The 26,656-nt window shown below is 48.1% G+C and overlaps 1 protein-coding gene and 1 long non-coding RNA gene across 3 annotated transcripts in view; one reads left to right on the top strand and one right to left on the bottom strand.

Moving 5' to 3' along the window:
- The window catches only part of LOC144093834 (uncharacterized), a 229,270-nt gene that overhangs the window by 107,610 nt on the left and 95,004 nt on the right, over positions 1–26,656 (bottom strand). The window lies entirely within an intron of this gene.
- LOC144093836 (uncharacterized) overlaps positions 11,220–26,656 on the top strand; it is a 40,410-nt gene continuing 24,973 nt past the window's right edge. Inside the window, exon 1 of the long non-coding RNA XR_013306338.1 lies at positions 11,220–11,515. This is a non-coding gene — a long non-coding RNA (uncharacterized LOC144093836). The remainder of the gene's footprint in view (positions 11,516–26,656) is intronic.

The following is a 26,656-nucleotide window of genomic DNA, read 5'->3' as shown; positions in this document are numbered from 1 at the left end:
GAAGAAGAGGGGCCGGAGGGGGGGGGGGGGTGAGAATACCTGCTTTAAGACAAAGAGGGATCTCTCCTGCGGCGGCACTGCAATTACGCCACAAGGGCGCGCTCTTTTGCCTGCTCCCCTCCTCCTTCTCCCCCTCCTCTGGGGTAGGAAGTTATCCCCTCCTCACCCTCGACAAAACAACGCCCTCCACAAGGTCTAGAGGCATCCGTCCTTCCTTCCTTCCTTCGTTCCTTCCTCCCTCCTGCAGCCTCCCTTCCTTGGGGGTTTTGCGCATTTATTCATATCAGGCGCCCGGCCGGAGGACTGGTTGCGCCAACGTGTATAAGCATTATACATAGCCTCTACATGTGCTCGTGATCTTGCGCGCGCGTCCGCACGTGCGGCCAAAGGCGATGGGGATGATCAACGTAAATGTGCGATGCGCGCATACCACTTCCACTGTTGATCCCTTGCTTTAACTTTCTTTTTCGCAGGATCACTCTAAAGACAAACAAGTGAGTAAATAAGTACGAACAACAACATGCCGGATGCGTTGTGGAGACGAGAACAATTGAGCTGGTGTTGGAAAATTGGCGAAGGTCAGAGAGGCGAAAAGAGAGAGGGAAGGGGAAGATTAGAGGTTGGAGGATACGCTTAGATTCATTTATTTTTTCTTTGATAATATCGCGGAGGCGCGGTGATTCCAGTGATGCGTGCCGCACGCGAACACACATTCTGTGTGTGCACTGTGAGGCAGTGTTTAAGCGGTCTGAATTTGTTTTCTGGTATCCTGAATGGAGTCGAAAGTGCATTAGAGCAACGAATTCGAAAAGCATTGAAGTTATCATTATTATTCATTTTTTTGTGGGATTTTGATTGAGAAACCGTGAAAAGGGTGAAAAAAGATGAGTATAGCGCCTAAAACTGTGCGGCGCAGAACAAGACCAAGGTCCAAATGGGATATTCATTCTCGAAAATAAAGACAACATTGTGGCAAAATTGTATCAGGTAGGGGGAATCTTTTTACACTGGTCCGGAACGTCCCAAAAATACTGGTGGTGCTGGTTTGGCTGCGAGCCGTCAACGTCGCGCGGATCCCAGAAATTGAAACAAAAAGGCGAGAAAATACTTTTTACGCAAATCTTCTCTTGCTGTAGCTCTTGAGGTCCCCCCTTTTCGCCGATTATCTCAATAACAGTCCCAGACATTTTCGTACCACAGACTTATTCTTCAGCTCGACAGAATAGCGCGACCTTTTGTTGAGAGACATTTCTCGTCATTTTACGCGTACATAGCACTCGTAAGAGCACCAGCGCAACAGACGAGTCTGATAACACTGCGCAAAGCAGGACACTTAGTCAGCTTTGTAAATGCGAAGAAATTTATATGCTTTCCTTATCAGCCACGCTAAGCCCAAGTACAGGCTGGACGTCGTTTTTTTTTTTTCGATTTCAGGTAATCAACACGGCACACGCTACCTGAAAGTTGAAACCAATTGAGCTTGCAGTTATTTTGCAGCGGCATTCTTTCCACGTGTCTATTATCCAGCTTCCTCTGTTTCGACACGCTATATTGCGCACAGATAAAGCCAAAAATTCAGTGGCGCCATCTCGCGCAGCTATTTTCCCGGAGATCGCGTAAAGCCCGGGAAGAAGAAAACTGCCGTCTCCACCACCATCTGCAGCACTGACCGGGAGGCCAGTGGCGCTGAGATCGCCTTCATTTCCGCGTCCTAGCCTGAGGCTGCCTTACCGGAGCTCCACACCTTCGTACCGTTCCTTTTGCTTGTTTTTTTTTTGTACTTATCGCCGTTAGAGGACAGGCAATACTTCACTCCTGAAACGAGGTTCCGCCAGCTAGCAGAACTGTGATGCAAGTCTCATTAACGAGAAGCTTGGAACAGCTTTATAAACGTCCGCCGTATGGCGAAGTCATTTCCGCGGTTTCTGACCTCGGGCTGCAGTAGAGAGCTGGTCACTGTCATTTACAGGCTGCGTTAGCGCGGCCTACGAAAAGAGCTTATATTTGCATAGAAGCGAGGAAAAATGACAATGCTGTCGTTTGAAAAGCCGTAATAAATACAAGAAACAAATACGGTCTCTTTACATTTATATATGTGCGTAATGTAGTCCTTCCCTGATGCCAAATGTAGATGGTTATCATTAATTTACCAAGATAAGTTGTGTGAGCATGCTAAACATTGTCGGTTTAAGGTAAAAGTGAACAACCGGAATTTCCTAGACACAAGCTGCACCGCTGCCCAATTCGATTGTAATTCCGTTTTATAATTCGAGCATCACAAGCGAGTACTAAGCGTTTGTCATGCATGGGTATTCCGTGTGATATGGCGTGTTTTGTAAGCCAGTTAGGAGCAGTGGAATTTACACATATCTTTTTCGAGAGGGTGCGACAAGGAACCACTTTATAGTACGGAAAAAGTGTGATTTCTTGATCTTGGACACAGGGAATTCAAACGTGCTTTGGTTGCCAAGAGCCCACGATGGGAGATCATCAGACTTTTCGCTGTGGTGCCATCTTAAAGCCTGGGTGTGCTAGCAAACCACGTACGCTGAAGCACTTACGGCTTGTGAATCCTGCAGTTATCGCTGTGTCACCTCCAGATATCACTATGGTCCGTCCTGCTCTGTTGCGTTTGGATGCCTAGAGAAGCCATTCTCAGCTCACGTTGTTGTATCTTATTTCTATCAATCTACAAATCACATCCATACGCCTGCACCCATACAATTTCACACATATATATGTACATAAATGCGGGACATATATACCCATGTTTTACTACATTGTGTCCTGTAGTCCCATTTAAACATTACACCTTTAGCGGCTACACTCGACGGCGACGCGCTTTATAAGATATGAAATGGTTGATAGTAGACGCAACGGGACATGGGCTTATCTTTGTTGATGAGCGCTAGACCGAGAGGATAAACTTGGCTCTTAGAAAAGGGAAGTGTAAGCGCAGTGCGCTTCAGCAACAGTCGAAACATGGGCTGTCCTTACCTTCAACGGCAGTGAAATATTAGTGCAATGTTGGTAACATCTGAGAGAGTCTCCCCTCATTGGCACTTGGTAGTTAGTAATGTAACAGTGATACCGTTTAACAGCCGCTGTAAAAGATATATGATGCAATCTGTTGTGCCCATATATCGGCATAAACTTTCATGTCGACTGCATGGTGCACGGAGTCAGTACTTGGAGCTTTGCGGGATTTTTTTTTTTTTTTCACGAGAACAGCAATAGTAGATAAACTGTGTTTGATCACTTAACGCGCACTTCATGCTGTCGCACCTTCACATTTGAGGACTCCCGGCAATAGGCAGGGTCCATATGCCCGGCATTTTCAGCGCCGACCACTGAAGTGGGTGTCGGCCTTCTTCTGTGGACTTGTGCACGCACAATAGCCGGAAGGGCAAGGATATTAAAGGAAGTTGGGCTTATGACCACGAGAAACACCTCTGCATGTGGAATATATAGATACCAGTCAACTTCACTTTGCCATCAGTGTCTATCTAATGTCACAAACCGAGCACATTCCAAATGCCGAAAATGGTACTGCATCGACATTTACGTATACAGTACAGCCCACTTATGGCAGTCGCAGTTATAACGAATGCTCGCTTATAACGAACGAGGGCGATGATGCCGTAAAAACATGCATTAGAGAAATGGGGCTATGTCTCACATACAATGAAAAACCATAGGGGTGTACCTCAACTATGCCGCCCAGAAGAAAAACACACGCCTAAGGTGGACGCAGAGATTGAAGGAAAGAACGTGGAGATACAAAAGCGCAATAAAAAAGGTGAGACGCTGCATGGCCTGAAAGCAGCCTGTTAGCAGCTAGCGCCTCGGCCAGAACCATATATAGGCATGACCACTCTGGAGAGCATGGAAAGCGCAGCTATATGGTTTCCTTCGAACAAGCCGACGCGCATAACGAAACTTTACTCAGAAATAAGCGCCAGTTTTGTCGGACTCCTTATTTCTGGCTGTAAAATTGGAAGTCCCCTTACTAATAACCTCGGACGCAACGAACGCATTCCGCGCTACCGTCAGGTTCTCTATAAGTGGGCTCGACTGTATTCAACACCTTTGAATATATCTGGTACGCCCGTAAACTGGGTGGCGATTTACGCTAATGGAACCACACGTGCAAACCAAGCAATATTGTTCGTTCAGCTAAGCGTCTTTAGCACACACTCAAGTGTTAGAGGGCTAAACGAAACATTTAAACATCTTGAACTATCCTGCAGTAAAGATTACGTCAGCATGAATCATTGCGAGACGGCACGGTATGATATATAGTACGGCACGGTACGGTACGGTGCGGTACGGTACGGTACTGTATGGTATGGTATGGTATGGTACGGTACGGTATGGTACGGTACGGTACGGTGTGGTATGGTATGGTATGGTATGGTACGGTATGGTATGGTATGGTACGGTGCGGTATGATATGGTACGGTACGGTATGGTATGGTATGTTATGTTATGGTACGGTACGGTACGGTATGGTATGGAATGGTAAGGCACGGTACGGTATGGTATGGCATGGTATGTGGGGCTGTAAATGGGCTATGAGAGACGCCGCAGCGGAGAGCTCCGGCATAATTTCTACCACGTGCACACTGACATCGCACAGCTCGCCGGCGCTATTGCATTTCGTGTCAATTGAAACACGGCTACCACGACCGGGATTAGCTTCCGCGATCTTCCGATCAAAAGCAAAACGCCAGACACTGAGCCACAGCGGCGGGTAATGAACGCGGGACGACTACGGATGGAGTCGAGCAATCGCAGGCTCGACGTGCCTCCATCCAAGCGCACACCTCATTCATTCTAGAATGAAGATGCGTCGACCCACGTGCGCCAAATATAGTTTTCTTTCATAAGACATAGCTCCAATATTCCTGAATACCTTTCGCAAATGACCATGAACGTGCTTCCTTGGGGTTGTTTGCATAAACACACATGGACGCGATTCACTTGTTTCATGATGGCGGAGCCAAGAACCTCGACACGCTCGACGCGAACTATATTAAAGAAACGCCTTAACAGAAAGGGGATCACTGCAGATGGCCTTAAATTTCAACACGTGTATCACTTTCCTTTGATGCTATACCGAGTCTCTCTCATACTAAAAACACAGGCGCCAACTGCAGCGCCTGTGTTTGCGTCCTTTCCTTGTCTTGTTCGTCTTGCTACTGCGCTAAATATACAAACGATACGCAGCAAATTAAAATACGCAAAAATATGTGACACGTGAAATAACTGTACGAGCAAAAAGTGCATCCCCGAAGTTAACGCAAGTTAAAACTTACGGAGTGTCTAGTGTGTTCCGTCAAGACGGAACTAAGCTACTAAGTTCTGTCCAAATGCAGCTTTTGCAGGCACTGCAGTTCCGTACATACTAAGCACCTAATTCCGTTTAAATACCAACCCCTGTTTAATTCTGTTTGAAGACCAAATGCCTGTTCTGGAAGCATTGTAGAACACTGTATCCTGGTGTCAAATGTCCTATCATGTTTTGATCAGACTAGCGTCAGTACATAACATCACAGCATCTACGATGGTATTTTGCTGCGTATTTTTGTTTTGATACCCTCTGAATATAAAGCAGTTAGGTTTAGTTAAGTTAGGGTAGGTCCGCTGTGACATAACTCAAGAGGCAGTACATACGTGGCTGTTCTTTCTGCACACAACTAACTCCAAGAGCGGTTATTATTACTTTACTTTCAAAATACCTACTGTTCCACCCAGACGAAACAATATTTGTCCTATTAAATTTCCAGGTGCCCACAAAAGTTTTAGGAAGGCCAAAAACAAGAAAAATCTGAACTTCCTCACAGTGCATCGCTTGCTTCCTTGGACGAAACATGTGGCACGTAACCTATGCCTTTATTGTACAGGTATGGGGTTAATAAAAACAGCACGCTGTGCAGTTGACGAATGGGGCTTATTTCTATTTCAGTGTAACTTGGTATGCATATGTGGTATCATAGGCCTCCGATGCCAAATATCTGACGACAAAGTCGATTTGTTCTATTACGGCTTCACTGCGTGCCATGTGAGAACAGGATTGGTTTAGGGGGGTTTAACGTCTTCAAACGACTCAGGCTACGAGGGACGCCGTAGTGAAGGGCTCCGGAAATTTCGACCGCCTGGGGTTCTTTAACGTGCACTGACATCGCACAGTACACGGGCCTCTAGAATTTCCCCTCCACCGAAATTCGACCGCCGCGGCCGGGATCGAGCCCGCGTCTTTCGGGTCAGCAGGCGAGTGCCATAACCACTGAGCCACCGCGGCGGGTCCATGTGAGAAGTGATGACATATTGAATATTGGCACAAAACTGCGGACCGGTTTCCACGCAACAGCACGTACACGATAAGTGAAGCCCAATGAGGCAGAAATCAGTCTGGAGGGAAAAAAAAAAAACGCGGAAACGCTCGTTCGTAGCCACATAACCTAAGCCCTCACCTCAGCTCCATTTGGTGCACATTGGCGCACAGAATTTCTGTGCACCGTTTCTCCGCGGTCCTTACTTAACGACCTAGCCCCCCTTCCCCCCCACAATCTTTACGGCCCCCATCTTAGGAGACACCACAGATGGCATATTCACTAGAACACTACGACTGATTGGACGCCCGTGCTCTTCACCTGCCTCCACTTCCTGCGTATACCCGCTGTGGACAAAAAAAAAAACTATTTGAAAAAGTTGAAAACGCAGCGAGGTTTTCAACTACGCAACTTACAATTAGTGAAATCCACTCACCAACCAGCCTCAGGGAAGGGAGCATCTTAATTTCATGGCAGTATAAGCATATGCAACCACGAACTGAAGAGGCTCTGCGACTTCCCTATAATAATGATAATTGGTTTGGGGGGAAAGGAAATGGCGCAGTATCTGTCTCATATATCATTGGACACCTGAACCGCGCCGTAAGGGAAGGGATAAAGGAGGGAGTGAAAGAAGAAAGGAATATAGTGGTGCCGTAGTGGAGGGCTCCGGAATAATTTCGACCACCTGGGGATCTTTAACGTGCACTGGCATCGCACAGCACACGGGCGTCTTCCCTCCATAAAAACGCAGCCGCCGCGGTCGGGTTCGAACCCGGGAACTCCGGATCAGTAGCCGAGCGCCCTAACCACTGAGCCCCCGCGGCGGGCCGACTTCCCTACACGACTTTCAAAATGCTCTCCTTATTGATAGACTGCGCTTCCAGGCACAGAAGGAATTGAACTTTGCAATGAGACACTCGGAGTGCGCTAGGGCTTTGCACTGAACCATTTCCTCTTCATTATACAGTAAACATGTCCGCACAGACCAGGTTAGTGAATACGTACCTTAGAGTACAGTTTAATGTGCGCTGGTGGGATCGTACTCTGTTCAGTGACTAAGGGGAGTGAAAAGGCAAAGTTGGGGAGCCTGGAGGAAAACAACAGAATAGCAAAGAATGGTAATTAGAAGCAAGACAGAGTGCACGGTTTGGATATTTTACATGCCGAGACCTAATGCTACATACAGGACAGCATAACCAAAAGAACAACGGGTTTCAAGTACCTTGGCTCGACAACTGACGAAGACGGAGACACGGCAAGAAGAGTCACCCGTAGATGTTAAGCAGGACGAAAAAAACTGGAAGGCTGTTGTTTCACGTGTCCTTTGTGGCAACGAAATCCCTGTTAAGCTGAAGGGCGATGATAATAATAATAATTGGTTTTGGGGGAAAGGAAATGGCGCAGTATCTGTCTCATAACGTTGGACACCTGAACCGCGCCGTAAGGGAAGGGATAAGGAGGGATACAAAACAGTAATGAGGCCAGTGATGCTGTATGGAACCGAAGCGATGCTCCTAATAATAATAATAATAATAATTGGTTTTGGGGAAAAGGAAATGGCGCAGTATCTGTCTTATATATCGTTGGACACCTGAACCGCGCCGTAAGGGAAGGGATAAAGGAGAAAGTGAAAGAAGAAAGGAAGAAAGAGGTGCCTTAGTGGAGGGCTCCGGGATAATTTCGATCACCTGGGGATCTTTAACGTGCACTGACATCGCACAGCACACGGGCGCCTTAGCGTTTTGCCTCCATAAAAACGTAGCCGCCGCGGTCAGGTTTCAACCCGGGAACTCCGTATAGGTAGCCGAGCGCCCTAACCACTGAGCCACTGCGGCGGGTCGTTCCTCCTAGAGAAAGCCAGCATACAAACAATGAAAGCTGTGGAAATAAATATGCCGAGGCGGTCGTGCGGAGTAAGAAAGGACAGAGCTCGTAAGGACTACATACGACATACGAGGAACTGTCAAAGTAACAGGTACTGAACAAAAATTCAAGAAGGTAGGTTGCAGTGTTTTTGCCATGTATACCGAGGAGGGATGACGAGCACATTAGAAGAGCGCGATGAAACTTGAATTCGATGGATGGAGGCTGAAGGGACGGCACAGGTGGCAAGGCGAGGGGGAGAAAATAAAAAGGTTAAGAAGCTGAAGAAGAAATAGGTTATGATCGGATGAGGTGGATGACGACTCATCGAAAACAGCAACCCGTGCAAAAATGGGAGGTATCTGAAAAGAATGGGACGAACAAGAGAGGTTGCTTCCACGTACCGAATACTGTACCGCATGCGTCTGTACGTAGGGCAACTTCAACACAAGCTGGGGCCATCGAGCGACATAATTACAATATACAGGCAAATAAAATGTACATACATGGCATGGTTGGGATGGTGTGGAGGTATAAATTATAGAAAGCAAAATGAGGTGAAAAAAGGAGCGAAATCGTCATGAAAGGCGCTTATTACAACGTCAGAAATATGAAAAAAATAGAAAACTTACCACTCGCTGGCACCTAAAATTGTGCACCTAAAATCCAGTTGAACTAGATTGTACAACAGTCAGCGATAGCAAGAGAGAATAATAGCAGAAAGGGGCAAGGAAAAAAAACACACAGGATTGTGGTCGTCAATTCGCTTCTGACATTATCAGCGTTACCTATGTTAAGTGCATTATCAGGAAGACCATTTCAGAGTTCAGATGAGACGTGGCAGAACTAATAAACTAGAACTTTAAAAATTAAAAAAAATACTGGTGATCACCTACTTGATACGTAAGTAGTGCTGCAAGGAGAGCTTTGCGCACTATCAAAAACCGGCCCTTAAGATGGGGTTCGGACGTTCTAAGACTATGTTAGCAGTAAGTAGTAAACAACTTCATTCATCGTAAAGTGTGAGAAACGGAATCAAGGGATATTCGGATTAATTAACGTTCATGGTGAGCTTTCTTGTACACTGGAAGTCGGGTGGCTACACAGCACAGCCTTGCAGCGACCTCTATAACTATAGTCCTACTTTTACGATAGCAGGACTGTAGTTATAGATTCTGTCGGCCGCAGTTTTGGAATCTGTCCAGGCAGTCAGTGCGTAAGGCAGTGTTCGGGGAATTGGTTTTGGGGGAAAGGAAACGGCGCAGTATCTGTCTCATATATCGGCGGACACCTGAACCGCACCGTAAGGAAGGGATAAAAGAGGGAGTGAAAGAAGAAAGGAAGAAAGGGGTGCCGTCGTGGAAGGCTCCGGAATAATTTCGACAACTTAGGGATCTTTAACGTGCACTGACATCGCACAGCACACGGCCGCCTTAGCGTTTCGCCTGCATCGCTAAGGTGCCCGTGTGCTGTGCGATGTCAGTGCATGTAGCAAAAATCGTTGCTGCATTGACCACACGTTCATTCCTAAAGTAAATAAAAAGAAAACAATTCAAAATGTTGCAGCATTTTTTTTTCCCGATACAACTTGAAAGGCAGGCCGTTGCTTGCTCACCCATGAGCTTGTATCCGCCATAACAGTGGCTGAAATGAGCGTGCCGAGAGTACATAGTTTGCGCGAACTCAACTGCGTGCAGCAAAGGTTTGACTCGGTCCGACTTCCCTAACGACCCAAACCAGTCGCCTCGCAAATTGCCGTCCAAATGAATTGGCAAGCAGGTTTCACTCTGAAGAAGTCCTGCGAAGCGTATATAGCTATATTGAAGGTTCAAAAACGGGAGGCAAAAAAAAAAGTGAATTTGGTAGTTTCGGTGGTTACATTTCATGATGCGACAGCGACTGAAGTTAATTACCGACTCGTTTTATTTCGCATCAACCCTAACCGCGAGCTCTGTGCTATCCACTCTTCCGCGGGAGGTTCATGTGGGAGCGCAGATTACTTTGTAGCCAGCGTCGCACGTTTCAGAGATAAGCGACGCGGTCGTAAAAAAAAAGGGGGGGGGGGGGGGGCATAGAAAGCGAGGCCTCCAATTGTCGGTGCAGACACCTGCATTTCAGACAGACGCACACAGAGAAAAAAAAAACACCCACACACACAGCCAGTATATACGGTCTAACGAGTTTCACAGGACACACGTGGACACTGTCATTTGTTTCCGTGGCGTGTCATTAACGACGGAAGAACCAATTGCCACTTCATTTGTACAAACATTCTCCACCGAGACAACGAAAGATTCAACTTTCGATTTATTCCCTTCTTTCTCCCTTTCTTTCCCAGGCCAACCCCCTCTCCCGCTTTGCGCGTGCTTGTGGTACCCTCCTCCTCCGCGCCCCATTCCCTCTGCCACCCCGGGACATGCACTTCCACTCAAAGAAAGAAAGAAAGAAAGAAAGAAAGAAAGAAAGAAAGAAAGAAAGAAAGAAAGAAAGATGTGGACTCCAGCGAGATCCAAAACCACACGCACAAGAGGGTGCGCTATTACGCCGTTTCTCTTCTCACTCACTCGTCACTCTTCCACGCACGTCGGAGATCCGCAATCCGGCGGTGCTGGCGGTGTGCGTTGTTGCACACCGCCTCGTCGGCAGGGGCCACGGGGCACGCTTTTATCACCCCTACACGTCCCGCGAGCGGAACGCTAAACACCCGGAGTGCACCCGCGCCCGTTGCGGTGAAAGGCAAATAAAGAAGTAGAAGTCAGGAGAGAAGAGGAACTTAACGATCGGCCATTGCTATACGGCCTGCCGCCGCCACTGCCAGTGCTGCGTGGTTGCATGCGCGCCACTCTCGTGGGCCCCAAGCGCTCGCGCGCACTCGAGAAAAGGAAAAAAAGAGAGAACATCAGAGCCGGCCTCGTCGTCGCGCCCGTCCCTTTCTCGATAATACTACGGCCGAGGCGCTCTGCTCCGCTTCGGGGGCACCCCCCTCCACCACCCTCCGGCGTTCTTTATTGTTATTCCGGTCTCGCGATAGCACGTGACAACGATCGGCCGCGGCGACCGGTCGCTCGCGGCTGCCGCCGAACACAGAGCTCCTCTGGCTCCTCCCGATTCGGGCCCAGAAGCCGGCGCGGTGCGGTGGCGTGCGCCGGAAGACGTCACCTTCTGGGCCGCGCCGAGGCCGATTCACCACCACTGTCGCCGCTGCCTCTGCTGCTGCCTGCCTGCCTGCTTGCCTGCCCGGCTTCCAGAGATGCCGAGATGCAGCCCGCCAGGCTATCCGGTCGGTCTGCTCGAGCACGCGCACGCACTCAACGGTAAGGAAAGGCTACCCCCCCCCCCCCCCCTACCACCCTCCCCCAACTTCGTCGCACTACACACCGGGGCTTATTTGCGTGGCAAGCGCTTGGGAGCTTATTAGGCATGCGAGAAGTGTGTGTTGTTGTCCCCCCTGTGGAGCAGATCTCGAGGAAGAAGAAGAAACTACAACTGCCCAATGAGCGCGCGCGAGACGTTACCTCGGTTCGTTCGTATACTTGCGAGATCCCCGAGAAAAAGAAGCTGCCGGAGTCGCTTTTCAACGGCCGGTTTTGCGGCGCCGATGTTTCGCGGATTCGTTAAAGCACTGTTTTTGTCCGGTGCGGCTACCTCACCACGTCCAAGGTCGCTTCGGCTGTGAAGTTGCGAGACGTGCAGGTACTGGTGATGTTCGTGAATCGATGGGCGCAATGCCCAGCAGTTTGTACATTGTAATGCGTAGTACCCTCGACCTCGTATGTTAAAAGCGCGCGGGAAAGGTGTGAAGCGCATTTGGGATGCAACCGCAACGGCATTAATACTCAAGAGACGATGTAACGGCGTTTCCTATGCAGTGACACGCTGTAATCTCGAGGGCTATTTTGCATGCGTGCACGTGGCGCAGGCTGATTAAAATCGCGGCGCAATTGAATAAGGGTCGGCGATTGAGCACAATGATTAATGTCGACAGCACTTGACTGGATTCTTTTACGGCTAGAAGACGGTAGCGAGAACGATCATATGTGGGGAAAGGTGAATTACAGCCATGGCTGTCATGCTTCAAGGCTGGCGCTGAAATTTCTGCACATGCGAAATTTCGTCATGAAAGGAACGCTGTCTTGCGGCAAGAAGCTCAGAAATATTACTCGCCGAAGACGGATACCGATGTAATTTTGCGAACCTCCAGACATAATGAAGCGCCACCCTTTTCGATCAATCCGAAAAACATTAGATTTGGCAAGCTAGCAGGAAGAAGGAGTTTTCGGCTCTGAAACGCTACGCTGAATGCCGCCCTGATTGCCCCGGTAAGCTGTCTTTTACAGCTGTCACTGCTCAAATAAGGCAGCATTTGGTAAGAACGGCGCTCTGACGTAGCTTCTAGCCTAAAAGTCACGTTCCCCGCTTATCGCCAACGTCTGTCACACAGTGCTATCTGCCCGCGGTTAGTGACATCATAATCGTCATCATCGTCGTCATCCCCATCAAAATCAGCTTATTTCAAACCGAGGCAAAAGGCCTCTTCCACTGATCTCCGTTATCTGCGCAAGCCTCAGCCACTCATCGAAGGAAAATTCCTAGTCCCCCTTTCCCCGCCTATTATTTCGTGCTCATCTTGTTGATGGTTCATTTTATTCTTTTTTTTAGTCCTTCAGAAGCCCGAACTAGATTTACTGTCCACGTTAACTAAGCACTTTTCTAATTCACTCAACATTTTTCTGCGTAGTGGAATTTCCTTGTCATTGGTGCTAAAACAGCTTAGCGTGCAAGCTTTGTTCGGCGGTTTCGCTGTTCGCTTCAGTAGTCCCTATTTATTTTCGCACGCTTTATAATAAACTTTCAGTAGTTGAGCGAGCACTGTTTACGTCCTACGTCCATCCCCTTCTGTGTTCGTCACTTTCAGGCTCTTTTTTTTTCCCTGTGGATCAGCAATCCGAAATGACTACATAGTATCCACCCCCTTAGTTTAAAATAGTTCCAGTGCCTGTCCGGGTAGTAGCCTTTTCTTCATAGTTTAAACATAACTTAGTATGCGCACTTTATTCCGCGGCTTCTCCACTCCTCGTGCGCTGTTCTGTTCCGGTTTTCCAATTTATTTTTGCTTGCCTTTTAACAAACCTATCTAGGCAATGATTTTGTCTGCTGTCTTCCAAGCTCTTGTTCGCTCTGGACCAATGGATCTCTTTCAATGGATCAATAACACTATAGCTTCCAGCAACAACTAGAGTTACGGACTTTTATCTATGAAGTACAGTTTGCTCTGTAATCCAGTGGAGTGCTCTCTTTGCGTATTTGCTTTTTTACATGAGACGCAGGCAAAATATCGCGATCGTGAACTCTAAGTCCTGAGTATTGACGATGATCGCAGGCGGCGATTGTTGCCAAGCGAGCGACCGTGGAGGCAATTTCGTCCAGAGGCCGCACGAGCCGGTAAAAACAGCCGAGGTCGATGACTACTTCAAGACAGACTAAAGACTCACTATTGCATGCCAAGTACTCGACACACTGTTTTGTCTGCCTCAAAATGGAAATCCCCATAGGAAGCTCAAAACACGTCGGGTGATCACATCGTAAAAGCCTGCGTACGCTGAGGACAGCGTCATGAAGCCCTGCGCTGTCACCGCTCAAAATTCCAGCACACCTTTAAGACTGTTCTCAGAAGATTAGTTAATGAATTTGCCACAATGAATTCGTGCCACAAGCAAAAATAATAGCACAAATTTGTTCGCGTTGTTAGTGGTGTAACACTGGAATGCATGGTTCTCACTCCCTGTTTCTGGTCAGGGAACCAGATAGAAGTAACAAAAAATATATAATAGGAGCTGATTGGTTACATGCTAGTGCACATAAGACAAGGCCTAGCTATACTAAGGCTAGAGTACCAAGACAACGTCTGGAAGAAAAAACTGGTCCTTCACTTCAGTCACTATAGATTAAACGAAAGAGAGATTTGACTACGCAAATGAATATTTCTCTATGGCCAACAAAACCAAACAACCAAAACAAACATTCATCTTGATGTATACTTAACTGCCAGCTGCACGCCACTTGCGCTGAAAGCATACATTATTGTGATTGTTACGAGATGCCTGGCACTAAGGTAATCTGTCGTTCACTTATATTTCCTCTGATAACGTCTGTGCCTCAGAAACGCATCAAAAAGTTCCGCTGCTAGAGCTACACTATAGCAAGTGCCCCGGCACAACGGACATCAGTGAACTAAAAAGCACACGTGCACATATATATATATATATATATATATATATATATATATATATATATATATATATATATATATATATATATATATATATATATATATATATATATATATATATATATATATATATATATATATATATATATATATATATATATATATATATATACGGAGCATCTGCAGCACTCCAGCATAGCGAAGAAAGGGCAGCGGACTTCTGCCGCACTCTTTGATGCGTCCGACCCCATTGTTCGAAGCGTGCTTGGCATCAAGTGCATCACGCCACGCAACGATTCTGTATGGCGGAGGAAGCTCATTTGCTCGCGGATATTGTGGAAATGGATACGCCCCCTGCGGCGAATCGATGGCTATCAGCATGCCGGCGGCAGCAAAGGCAGGACTGAGAGCGGGCTGGCGCAAGTTCGTCTAGCGCGACCGGATCCGCAAGGTGCAGTGGAGAAGGAAAGGAATATGAAAGGAATAAACACGCAGTGAATTTCGTAGCTTTCTCGCCATCGCATAAAAACAGAATATTGAGCTTCGCTTATGCACACGTTTATTTTTTTTTTAAGCTGTATAAAAATTGCAAAAAATTTATAAACGAATTTATGGCACGAGAGTTATGCCATATTTCATTGATCCGGAAATAAAACTGGCATAATTTTATATAGCTGGAGACAGAACTAAGGACGGTACGATTAAAGTTAACTCCGGATATCAGCATTCGTCGCTGCCATCAGCTGCGCTGTCACTAAATTCTCGCTGTGTTCAGCACTAAGCTGGGTTATTTTTTTATGCTTTCTATATACACACAGAGCTCTTCGTCAGCAGCATTTAGTGCCGCCATCGCGTACGCATGCTGCGATGCTATGCATTCGAAGGTAGGACGGCTCGGTTCGCGGCTAGATTCAAGTATAGAGCAGTTTGCATTTTCATGTCCAACATTCTGGGATAAAAATTTTGAAAATTGAAGAACTGTAAGACACTGCTATAGAAATATTGGATGTAATGGTCAATATTTCTGATATTTAGAAAAAATATTTATTCAAAGTGTTTCCATCGATCGCATCGAAGAGTTAAAAGTGCCTTTGAAAATCAGTGGGGGAACGCTTTTGACGATAGCAAAAATGTTAATAGAACAAAAATACAAGACTGCCGTCACGTGATCTACAGATATATTGATTGTTGTAGAGAAATCTTACATCGCATGAAAATATTGCGTTCCTAAACGGATTCCCGCTCAAAAATGCTTTAGTCCAGAATTGTTGGGTATGTTCCCGATGGAGGGCGACGTTACCGGACCATGTCTTGAAAAAGCTGGAAGAGACCTGGCTCTCGCTATAACCATAAGAAACCGGTGCTTAGTGACTCCTATAACAGCGTCCAGCACAAGGAATCCCACGTTTTGGTTGATGTTGCAAGCGTTGCACATTGCTGGCTCCGCCTTGCTTTCGGAAATTATAGAACGAAAGGATATCTTCAAATCTGACCGGGAAGTGCCTTTGTAGAATTTTAGTAAAAAGTTTAACCACAGATCCAAATCTAATGATAGTCCACAGAAGAAAAATAAAAGCGCATTAAGGGCTACAACATTACCTTTACTTCCTTTATGTTCACAAGTCTATAGCCCTTGTCGAGCTATTGTTGACATTTCTGGAAATTTTGAATTTATATACTTTACTTAAGTTCATAGAATCTGCACCTTTATATATATCAAGAAGGGCGAGATTCCCGTGCTTTTATTGACTACTAATTTATTTGTTAAATTTCCCGCTTAAAGACATGAATGATGGCAGTCAGGACTGAGAGACAAGAGTTGGACAGAATCTCAGTATTGAAGCTAATGCTTACGCTAATAATTATTGAGAGAATGAATTAAAAATGTTAATTTCCGCCAGTCGAAAAATCCACTAGGATGATTTGATGTGTTCTGGTGTGAAAGGCCAACTTTGCTGTTTTTTTTTAATATTCGGAGTTGATAATTGCAGCCCATTACTTAAGAGCCCCCTCACTCCGGAGCAAAAAACCGTTTTCCACAACACCAAGCCGAAGTATTTAAATAAGAAAGAGAACCAGGAATCCAAAATTGAATCTGGGTTTCCACCAACCAATTACGTACGTACGACAGACCTAAACGGGCGACTGTAAGTGAGAGCTTAGCTCATTAATTTTCTGAAATGACCAAAAGTCAGCTCAAAATTTTGTCTTTCGGCAAACACTGAGCGAATATCGACGGCCGTGCGTCCAGTGACGTCACACATGCAAGGTTGTCGGTAGAAATCTCCTCGATTGATGCTACGAAATGTTAAATAATAAAATTCCTTTGCGCAGCAAAAAAACGCCGCCCCGCTGCGAAATTTGGCACAAAGAATCAGAAAACTGCGCAGAACGTGCCGTGAAAGTTTCAGCAAAATCAGAGGAGGTAGAAAAAACGCCCGAATTGCGAGCATTTTCTAGTGTGGCTAAGGACACCTCATCAGCCTGGTGCTGCCTGGTATGCACACCGTGACGATCTGGTAGATTCTCGTGTGCACTTGAGAACAGCCTAGTGCTGTGAGGAGTGAGCCCTTGTGCTGTCTTTAGCATATACCGAACCATTTTGTGCACTCTGGCGTGCACGCCACACCCATCTGATAAATTTGCCTGCGCCTGCCACACCAGTGTGACCACAGCTGGTGTGGCGTCGTCCAAGGGCACGTAGTAATTGTGCATTGCACATAACATGCTCTTATCATAGTGCTGACAAATGAGCTTGTGCACTGATCAATCCCTAAGTTTCTTAAAAGGCAATGATGTATTTCTTATCTTTTGGAGCATTACTGACCGCGGCGGTAGCCTCGTATAGTGTGAACATCCGTCTCGATCGTGGACAGGATGTGTGGGGATCGATCACTAGTGCCGTTGGTGCCCACTGTTTTCCAAACTGCGTAAAAGCTTTCCTCTGGTGTGGTGCTCCGCTCGTATGGGGTGAATTACATAGGAGAATAGGCCTTCGATGCCACCAATGTCACGCCAAGAAAAACGTCAGCGGTAGCTGGTTTCTCAACACGTTAGCACCACGGACCAACGTTTGAAGAACAGAAAAAAATTAGAATCGTTTAATTTTGAGAAACTATGGTGCCTTTTACGCGCAACATTTACTGCATATAACATACCTTACCATTGTAAAGTATAAATGGAGGCGCATCTAGCCTAAAAGACCACAGCACAAAAACTCCAGGGCACACTAGGCTGGCTGCGCCAGTGGGTTAACACCAGTCATGTCTGAATATTCATCGTGGTGCTAGCAGCAGACACGGCTTGGTGGGCTTTTCTATAGGGTAACGATGTGACATCGCCGGTCGTTCTGTATATCTGCATAAAAAAAATGCAGAAAACTTTCGAAGCTTACGACGGGTGAACGGCGCAGGTGCATTTACTGGGTGATAGTTGCGTCGGGTAATATACCGTCCAGGTTGGACGTGCAAACAACAGAAGTGGGAAGGGCGGTATATAGTTTGAAGTAACGCTAAAACAATGACATGAGTCGCCGTTGTTAAAGTGTCAGCAGATTAAGGGTGCTCCGTAAATATGTTGCGCTGCAGCACATGTATAGCTTTTTATTTACAGAAGGTCTCCTGAGTCAACGCATCGTTTAAAGCTTTGCCCCGCACCTATTGCAGCGCTGCGGAAGATTTTTAGTGCGTTTCGACAGTTGTACCCTTTAAACCGCTTGTTCCACATGCGAAGCTTCACAGAGAAGGACACTAACTGGCGACGGTATGTTTTCATGCTACAAGGCCTCATCGAATGTTCGACTGTACACTCAAATTTTAGGGGCGGCTATTCGGTGATGCCAGCAAGACGCGTTATAATTCCCTTCTCGGTCGCTTTTGAGTGCAAGTGGCTATATGCCGTGTTGAGGCGCAGTTGCCAGAGAGCACCTCCTTCTTCGCCTTACGAACAAAACTTACGACTGAAAATGAAGCAAAATCAATCTTCAGCTTTCAGTTTCGCTCTTTCTTGCCACGACAAGTTAAAGCTTTTAAAGGGCCTTGTCAAGACTTTTTCGTCTCCCGATCTCTAGTACAGTGACCAGAGTGATTGGCTCAAGTACTTTGGACGTCCTGATCACCCGTGAGCGCACAAAAGACTGATGTCAGCAACTCTATCGAAGGACGCAAGCACCATGAATACCACCCACTCAATTCATTCCGCTGCTATACATAAGCAGTGTTATGCAGCAACACCAGCTATGATGTTTGCAATCATCAGTGATCGCTGAAAACTGGCGGCACCAGCCATCTCCTGGAAGGCGCGCTGGAACCCATTTATATGCGACAGTGCTGCAGGAAAGGAGTATTCCAGCAAAAAGTATTGGAAAAAAAAAAGGTCGGACGTACCACCACTGCAGACAGTTCAGGTTATCACACCTATTGGAAAGAGCTTGCACGCCTTTTGGGTCCCAAATCTGTCTGAATATGTACGGCATTTGTTTATTTTCTCTCGATCGCCAAATCATTATATGGTTATATTAATTACTTGCAGGTCAGCCCATTGAAAAAATCGTGTAGATCTGAACAGTTCAGGCAATAGGGTTATTGAACGTTTGATTTTTTTTTACAGGATTAATGTTCCAAAGCGACTCAGGCTATGAGGGACGCCGTAGCGGATAATTTCGACCACCAGGGGTTCTTTCGCGTGTTCTGGCACCGCAATCTACTGGGAGCACTAGAATTTCGCCTCCATCGAAATACAAAAGACGGGTTTGATCCGTGCTGCGACCGTTTAAAAACTTTAGAAAACCTCGGGCGGTGTCAATGCACGTTAAAGAAGTCTAGGTGGGTGAAATTACTCATTACAGTGTTCCTCATAGTCACAGCCGCTTTGGGCCGTTCGATCCTATAAACCAAACCAAACACTCCACAATCCTATTTCCTGCACCAATTCAAATATGTATACATTTTTTTTCAATAGGCCAGTGAAGGAGGCGGTTCGAGTAGGTTTACGTTTGTGGCATGAAAGTATGAAAGTTCCGAAATTTAGGCTGGTGCGGCTGCTGGTTTCGCCTACTTTGTGATGGTGGTCATTAATGGAAGAGATGTATGATTGTGGCTGGAGAAGAGAGTTCCTAAGGGAGGTGTTCAAATGGCACATTTCACGAAGGTGACACAGGCGAGAAATTTTAAATTACGGCCAAGTTGACACAATAAAGGTGGCGTGTGTACAAGAGGAAAAGTAATTCCTGAATCTACTCAGCATGGGGAAGGTGTAGTCTCATCTCTCAGCTCTACCCATCTCCAGTTTCTTCCTTTTTCTCCCTTTCTTTTCTTCCCGATATAGTGGAGTAACAGGCGAGAGGCACACTCCTATGGCCGACCTTCCTGCACTTCTCCGAGCTAAGACTTTCTCCTTTCCCTAGATGATTTAGGATAGCACCGTAGCGGTGGCCATTAGAGATGCAGAGTTTTCAATATCGCATGCGGGAAGTGCACAGTCCAAAGCGTAGAACCGTGTGAACCTTACGGTTTTTTGTGGTCGGTATAAAGAGCACATCGGGTGATGATGTTCTTTTCCAGAGTACAAGCGCTTGGGAAGGGCACCATTCGTAGGCCTCTAGACCTGAAGTAAACACTGCTTTACCAAAAGACTTTACTTTGATACAACTCGGGAACCAAGCGCCCTTTCCCCTTCAAAGTACACCCTTCCAGCCAATGGCGTCGGCCGATTCTCACGAGCCTACTAGGGTGACAATGCGGGGAGCGGCAGATGGGAGGGGATATTGTTAAATATAGAAGGGACGCTACGGTGGAGCAATTGCCGGCAGATAAAGCGAGGCTAACCCCACCTGTAGCATTCAACACCTCAACTCAACTCGAGAGGGGATAGTTAAATCCCTGCATTGTCACGCTAGAAGGTTGATGAGAATCGCCCGACGCCATTGGCCGTAAGAAAGCCTTTGACGAGGAAGAAGTCACTTCGTTCTTGAGTTTTATCCGACTATAGTATATGAAACATGGCGAAAAAAGGGTCACGCAACTTCCTATTCGACGGCCGCACAAGGCTACCTCTTTCCTCCGCACCAGGCTGTCTGTTACTATTGCTGAGACCATAGGCGTTTCATGGTGCCCATTTCTTTTGGCTGATAGGGCAACGGCGAAGTGCCCGGTAGCGTCACCGTGTCTCATGTGGAAGCCACACGACAACCATGTATTTTTTGTTTTGCTCGCGCCATATATTCTTCTTAAAGAATACCGTGTAAACTCTGGAGTCGTAATAGAGAACATCTAGTGTATTGGGAAAATTTTCCACACGCTCATTTATTCCGCCATGACGTAATCTTGGCTCACGTATACCAGAGGTCTCTCAATATAGATTTACTCGGAGCAAAGCGCAATGTGAATATCGGTGTTATAGACGCTGCGCAAGCATCCCTTTTATCCCCTGGCTAGCAACGGGATGTGTTCTCGGAGTTATTTTTGAACGACCGAAAGCCGAGGCCAGAAATGACTCTGTGGGGGGTGATGCTATCAACTTACGTACGTGAACGTGACGAAGGTGGCCATCGTAATATTTCACAAAATGCGCCTCATGCATAATTACAAATATATCAACTCCAGAGTGGGAAGGCAAAAAATAAGTAAAAATTCCTCACACTCAGTTCGCGTCTAAGAAAGGCGAAGGGGGGGGGGGGATGCACTACCATGAAAAGAATGGAGTTCCTCGGCAACCCTGCTGGACCGCGAGGGTTATTGCGCGGGATATATGTGCCAGGAACACTAATGTTCAGACAGTGGTTGACCTGCGAGTATGCTCACACGCGCTCAACCATATACACGCTGTCCCACGCAAGAGGAGCAAAAATACTCTTCCCATTGTTCCACAGAGGGATCCATGATGATCACCACTGCAGGTTACGATCCCGATCCCTCGCAGTTCTTTGATATTGACGTCACGTATAAAGCGCCGCGCGTCCCGCGTTGCGTTATTGCGCCCTCGGAAAACTAAAAACAAAAAAATATCGGCTCCCGTTGCCCAACGCCGAACAACACGTGGCTCGATGTGCGAGACGTTTCGAGGGGAACGTGCGGTTGGGGCGCCGCAATGCCGTCCCGTGCCGCATTCTCTGGGCTGCGCGGAATGGGCCGCGGATGATGCATGCTGGTCAGATGCAGCACCGCCTTTTGTGTTTGTATACGGGTCTGCGTGCGTGCTTGTTTGTGTACTTGCGGATGTCTATGCTTGGAAAAGTGAGGCGGCGGCGTTGCGAGCGTGCCGTGAACGAAATATGGGCTGAAGGCGTTCTATGCCGGCAAGCGCATCGCGTTTTCTTGCTAGTTTTTCTCTTTGTACCGAAGAAAAGTGAGGGTTTTGGTCGACTCAAAATTTCGGACTCGCTTGCGAGTGGGTTGCCTGGATGTCGATGCGTATAGGATGAGTAAAAAGGACCGAAACTTTGAAGCTACCGAAGTAGCTTGGAATATAATTAAGGACAGCGCTGCGGACAGTTGAATAGAGGACAACATTAGGAGACAGAAGGATAGCGCGATGGATTAGCGAAAAAAATAAGTTAATGCTATATATAGCCGAAATCAAGAGCATAAAAGCGACTCGAGCGGGCACCTACTGCAAAGAACTGTTGAGGCAACAGAGTGTATTTTAAGTGAGGGGAAAACGTGGCCAGTGACGGCAGCAGGTAAGGTGGGGAGATGGCACGGGGAACATTGCTACAGTGTAGATCTAATTGGAGACCCATGGAGAAAGGGAGAAGGCCGCTGTCTTGGCATGGATGTGACCTGACTGACAATGAGGAAAGGGGGAAAACAATGAGCGGGGGTGCATACGAGCACGCATGTTCATAAGAGGAACACGCAAAGAAGAAAAAAATTCTTTGAGCAATATTGGTGGAGACAGTTCTCAGCTCTCGCTGTGAAGCGACTTCTTTGCAAAGCCGTCACAGTGAAACCTGCCAATCAGCACAAGTTCAACTTTCTTGGACATGAGTTTTGTAAGGTATTGTTTGTGTAAGGTACTGTTATGAACATATTGGTGGAAACGGTCTCACTTTCCGATGCGCAGCAAAAGCTTGCCTTTAATGTTAGTCTTGTCCTCGCACCGAGCAGTTAAGACTACCCTATAAAAGCAACGTGGGTGAATTTTCGACAATAAATAGCAGAAAACTACAATAGTCCCGGGGACGGTTCTGATTGTTTTGGTGTAGTCTTTCGATATGCGAAAAAAAAAATGCATTGATAAACAACTTGCCTTTGAAAAAAAAAATGCGCATGTCCAGAATTCCTGGGTATATAAGAAGCTCCTGCACAGCTAAGAGATAGAGAAGAAGCAAGAACAGTTAACCCTTCATCAGCGAGCTTGTATTGTTCACAGCACACTAATACGAGAGCCTAACGGCCGCTCGTCGTTAAGGGCTCTCTCCGGCTAAGTGTTCACACTCCTGTTTTCGTGTTTGCGCTGATGGGTGACGCCTTAGTGTTTTCTAGTTGCCCCCCCCCCCCCCCCCCCCCTCCACCCTGGGATCCACGCGCAAGCACTTGGGAAAGCAGCAGCAACAGGAAACGGAAACGAACGGCCAAGTGCCAGGAATGAATAGAACGACGCCTTACTTCTCCGCGAGCAGAGGTGTCAGCATAAGCAACTCGATAGCGGACAACTCACGATGTAAGAATCGCAGACACCTTAGCTGGAACGCGTGACTAGACCTCATCCGTGGAGGGCGCATTTACGCCACCGGCCGTCTCGGAAACGTCTTGAGTTACGGCGGCCCTTTAAGACCTGCGGACACGCGAGAGAGCCAGTCTTCACGCCAGCTAGGTTATAAAGTAAAGCGAGTTATAGGCCGTCTCTGGCGTCACTTAACGCCGGAGGGTCACGCCGAGGCTATAGTGAGAAATTAGACCCTAAATCGATCGCCGTATAAACGTCGAACGCTCGAACTCGGCTGGGCTTAACGCGATCGCGCAAAGGGGGCGCTATACACTTACGAGGGGATGCTATCTTTTTATCTCGCACTGCTGGTGGCCTGTTTAGCAGGCGTCCGCTGTTGTTGTTGAACCCTGTTTATATCGCTTTGTTTCTCGCGTAAGGCTGCAGTGTTTTTGAAAAAGGATGAAAAGACGCAGCAATGGAGAAGAGCCTGACACCGCTGTTCACTGAAGGATGATCAGCAGGAGAGCAAAGTTCACTGTAAATAATTAGTGCTTCTTTTCCGAGGAAAGGAAATGACGCAGTAATTGTCTCACTTCTCGGAAGACAACCACGCCATCAGGGAACGGTGGAAGGCGGGAGTAAATGAACAAAGAGGCGCCGTAGTGGAGGGCTCCGGAGTATTTTCAACCATTTGAGGATCATTAACGTGCACTGACACCACACAGCACACGGGCGCCTTTTGCATTTCGCCTCCCGTGAAACGCCGTCAACGTGGTGGGTTTCGAACCCGGGTGCTCTGGCTCAGTAACCGAGCGCTTTAACCACCGAACAACCGCAATTTTGCGGGCAGGCTGGCTCTGTTGTCCTCAATGAGGCTCAGAGGTTATAGGGACCTATACCGGAGTTAAAAGGCGGGCTTGATTATTTTTTTCCCGCATTATTTTTTTACATGTGCGCTCGCAATGTGTTCAGAGCAGAGCCCCTCATGGCACAGTATTCGGTGCCATTGAATCGCATGGTCTGCTTACGCGCACGTGAACAAGGCGGCTTTCCTCAAATATGAATGTCTGCATGTGGGAAAGAAGCGACGGAGCTGGTCCTGTCGCGCCGTGCAGCACTTACCGCTCACCCGGAAAACAGTGTGATTTATAAGCAGGTAAACGCGGGTGCTCTCGACAACGACAACACGCCACTGTCGACGTCAGTCGCCTGAAGAAAGAACACAGCACAGCTTCCGTAGCAAAAAGAAAAAAAAATTGGCGGTGGTTTAGCTCTGGAGTGACGCCATAGCTACAGCTGGCCGAGTAAAACCTGGTCACGTGAACAACCGCGTGACGAGCCACGTGATCAGCCACGGCGCCGCGGCCGCCGGCAGCTGCTCCGCACCACGTGACCAATCACGTGACAGCATGGCGGCGCAGCCACGACGAATGCTCGAACTGCTACTGTAATGTAGCTACCGCTACGAAAAAGACAAGCGGTAGCCGGTAATTTAATTTCAAGAAGGAGATCCATTGTATGAGGTCTTGAACACCGCATAACTTGCTGGTAAAGAGAGAGGGAGAGAGCTCAAGAATAAGATAACGAGGGTAAACAAACAAGCCCACTGTGTGTCTTCCTCGTCCTAAACACTGGTCACCATAACAAGCGCGACCGCTTTACCAACCCGCACCCGATCTTTTAATCTTTACCTCGTGGAATAGAAATACCTAGTCAGCGCTCTCCACCCCATTGGCATTGTTGGCCTTGGCAAAAACAACATTCTCACGGACGCTGCCAGCGGAGCCCGTGTGCCGGGTCAATTCTTTCTCAGCCGAAACGTCTCTTTCATCGCATCCTCACGCTAGCTGCAAACCGGAACGATGCACGCGCGCTCCGTATCGAAACCGTCCTGTCACTTTCGCGGCACCTGACCTGAATATCAAATCCCTCCTTCTTCCACCCGCGAAAGCAGGCTCCAAAGAGCCGACAGGCCACTTCGCCGTACCTGCGCAAGTAAGGCTGCGAAGAGAGAGAGAGAGAGAGAGCTCTGCGAAAAAAAAAAAAGTTCGCCCTGATGCCGCACGCTCCTTGCTTTCTTCGCTTCAGCGGCAGCGTGGCGACCATGCCTCGCTTTTAAGCCGCTCTTTCTCTCACACGCTTGTGCTTCTCCCTCTTGTATACTCTCAAGGCTTGCTGCGCGTTGCGCGGATTCAGGAACGAAGCCGGTAGCAGGCAGCAGGGGAAGGAGCCCTCCTCACCTGCGCGGCTCCACACAGACTTCGCTTACGCAAACGATAATGCGGAACCCGCGAGCACCTTGCTGGCGAACGCACGCAGCTCGGGGTCTCCTCCTCACTCCACCTTCCCGCCGTCCCCGCATCTTCGGCGTATCTATTCTATATAAGAACCCAGGATAAGGCCACTTCCCCCTCCAGCCTCTCTCTCCCAGCTTATTTTTCCGTTGAACCTTTCCCGGAGTTCACTCGGTTCTCCGAGGACAAGACGCCGAGCGGGAGCGGCGCCGGTGACTGACCATATCCGTCCTCCGCCGCCCAAGCCCGTCGAGCAAGCTCCTCCATTAGTGGCAGCTCTTTTCCTTTCCACCGCTCGTCTCTTCTCTGGCCTCGACTCACCAAGTCCGGTGGAGTCGTTGCTTAAAGCGAAAGCGCAACTGGGCCAGCCCTTCTCGGAAAGAGAAAGCAGCGCACCACCCTGCTCTTCCCAACGAGAGCTCCACGCAACGGGCGAACCGACTGCGGCCCCTGTTGCAATAAGCAGCCGCCCCGCGGTGTAGCAGCGCGACAGCTGCAGGGGCCCTGGCTCGACTCGCCCGACCAGGTCGCCGCTCTCGCGTGCCGCCCCGCTAACTCGGGACGGCTCCGCGAGCGAATTGCAGCGAATCATAAAAGGTCGAGGTGCAATTACGCCCAGGTTTCAGATTGGGGGGAGGGGGCGAGAGAGGACAGTCCACGATGCGCCGCCACTGCTTTGCTCGGACTCCTGTCTGGCCTCGGGCGAAATGTTCCCGGCTACGTACATGCAGACGTACAGAGTTGTACACCAGCCATCTAGCCCAGAGGGGCGTGGTGGACATGTTGGGTGGCAGCGGCGGTGGCGGCAGCGACGGAGCGCGCGTGCACGAGTTCAGAATCATTCCGGACGCCCCACCATCCCGACCGCTTCAGCTGGGCTTGTTCCGTCGTCGCGTGGGAAGCGGCGAACATATGTGCGCTACGCTGAGGCGCGCCGCCCTGTGCGATAGCGCGCGCACTCATCTCCGCGGGCTCCGGAAAGCACTCGCGCAGTGCCCGACAGCTGCGACGGCCGGCAGAGAGCAGTCAGGTGGGTGGACTGTTCGATTTGCAGCTACCAGGTGGGTGAAGTGTCGTGTATGGCGCTGGCGCGTGAACTGTGCCGCAGGGACGCGGCTCAGTATAAAATGTCTTAGTCTGAATTGGTTACCACAAACGAGATAGGAACTTCCAAAAGACATGGGCTGCAGGGGCCCGGCATTTTATCGACGATCGATTCTCCATACTGCTTCACGGCCTGGCCCGTCAAAACGACGCCGAGCGAATTCAGTGAGATAGAGTCC

The sequence above is a fragment of the Amblyomma americanum genome, chromosome 6 (assembly GCF_052857255.1).
Source record: "Amblyomma americanum isolate KBUSLIRL-KWMA chromosome 6, ASM5285725v1, whole genome shotgun sequence".
NCBI lineage: Eukaryota > Metazoa > Arthropoda > Arachnida > Ixodida > Ixodidae > Amblyomma > Amblyomma americanum.
This window is presented reverse-complemented; position numbering and strand designations above follow the sequence as displayed.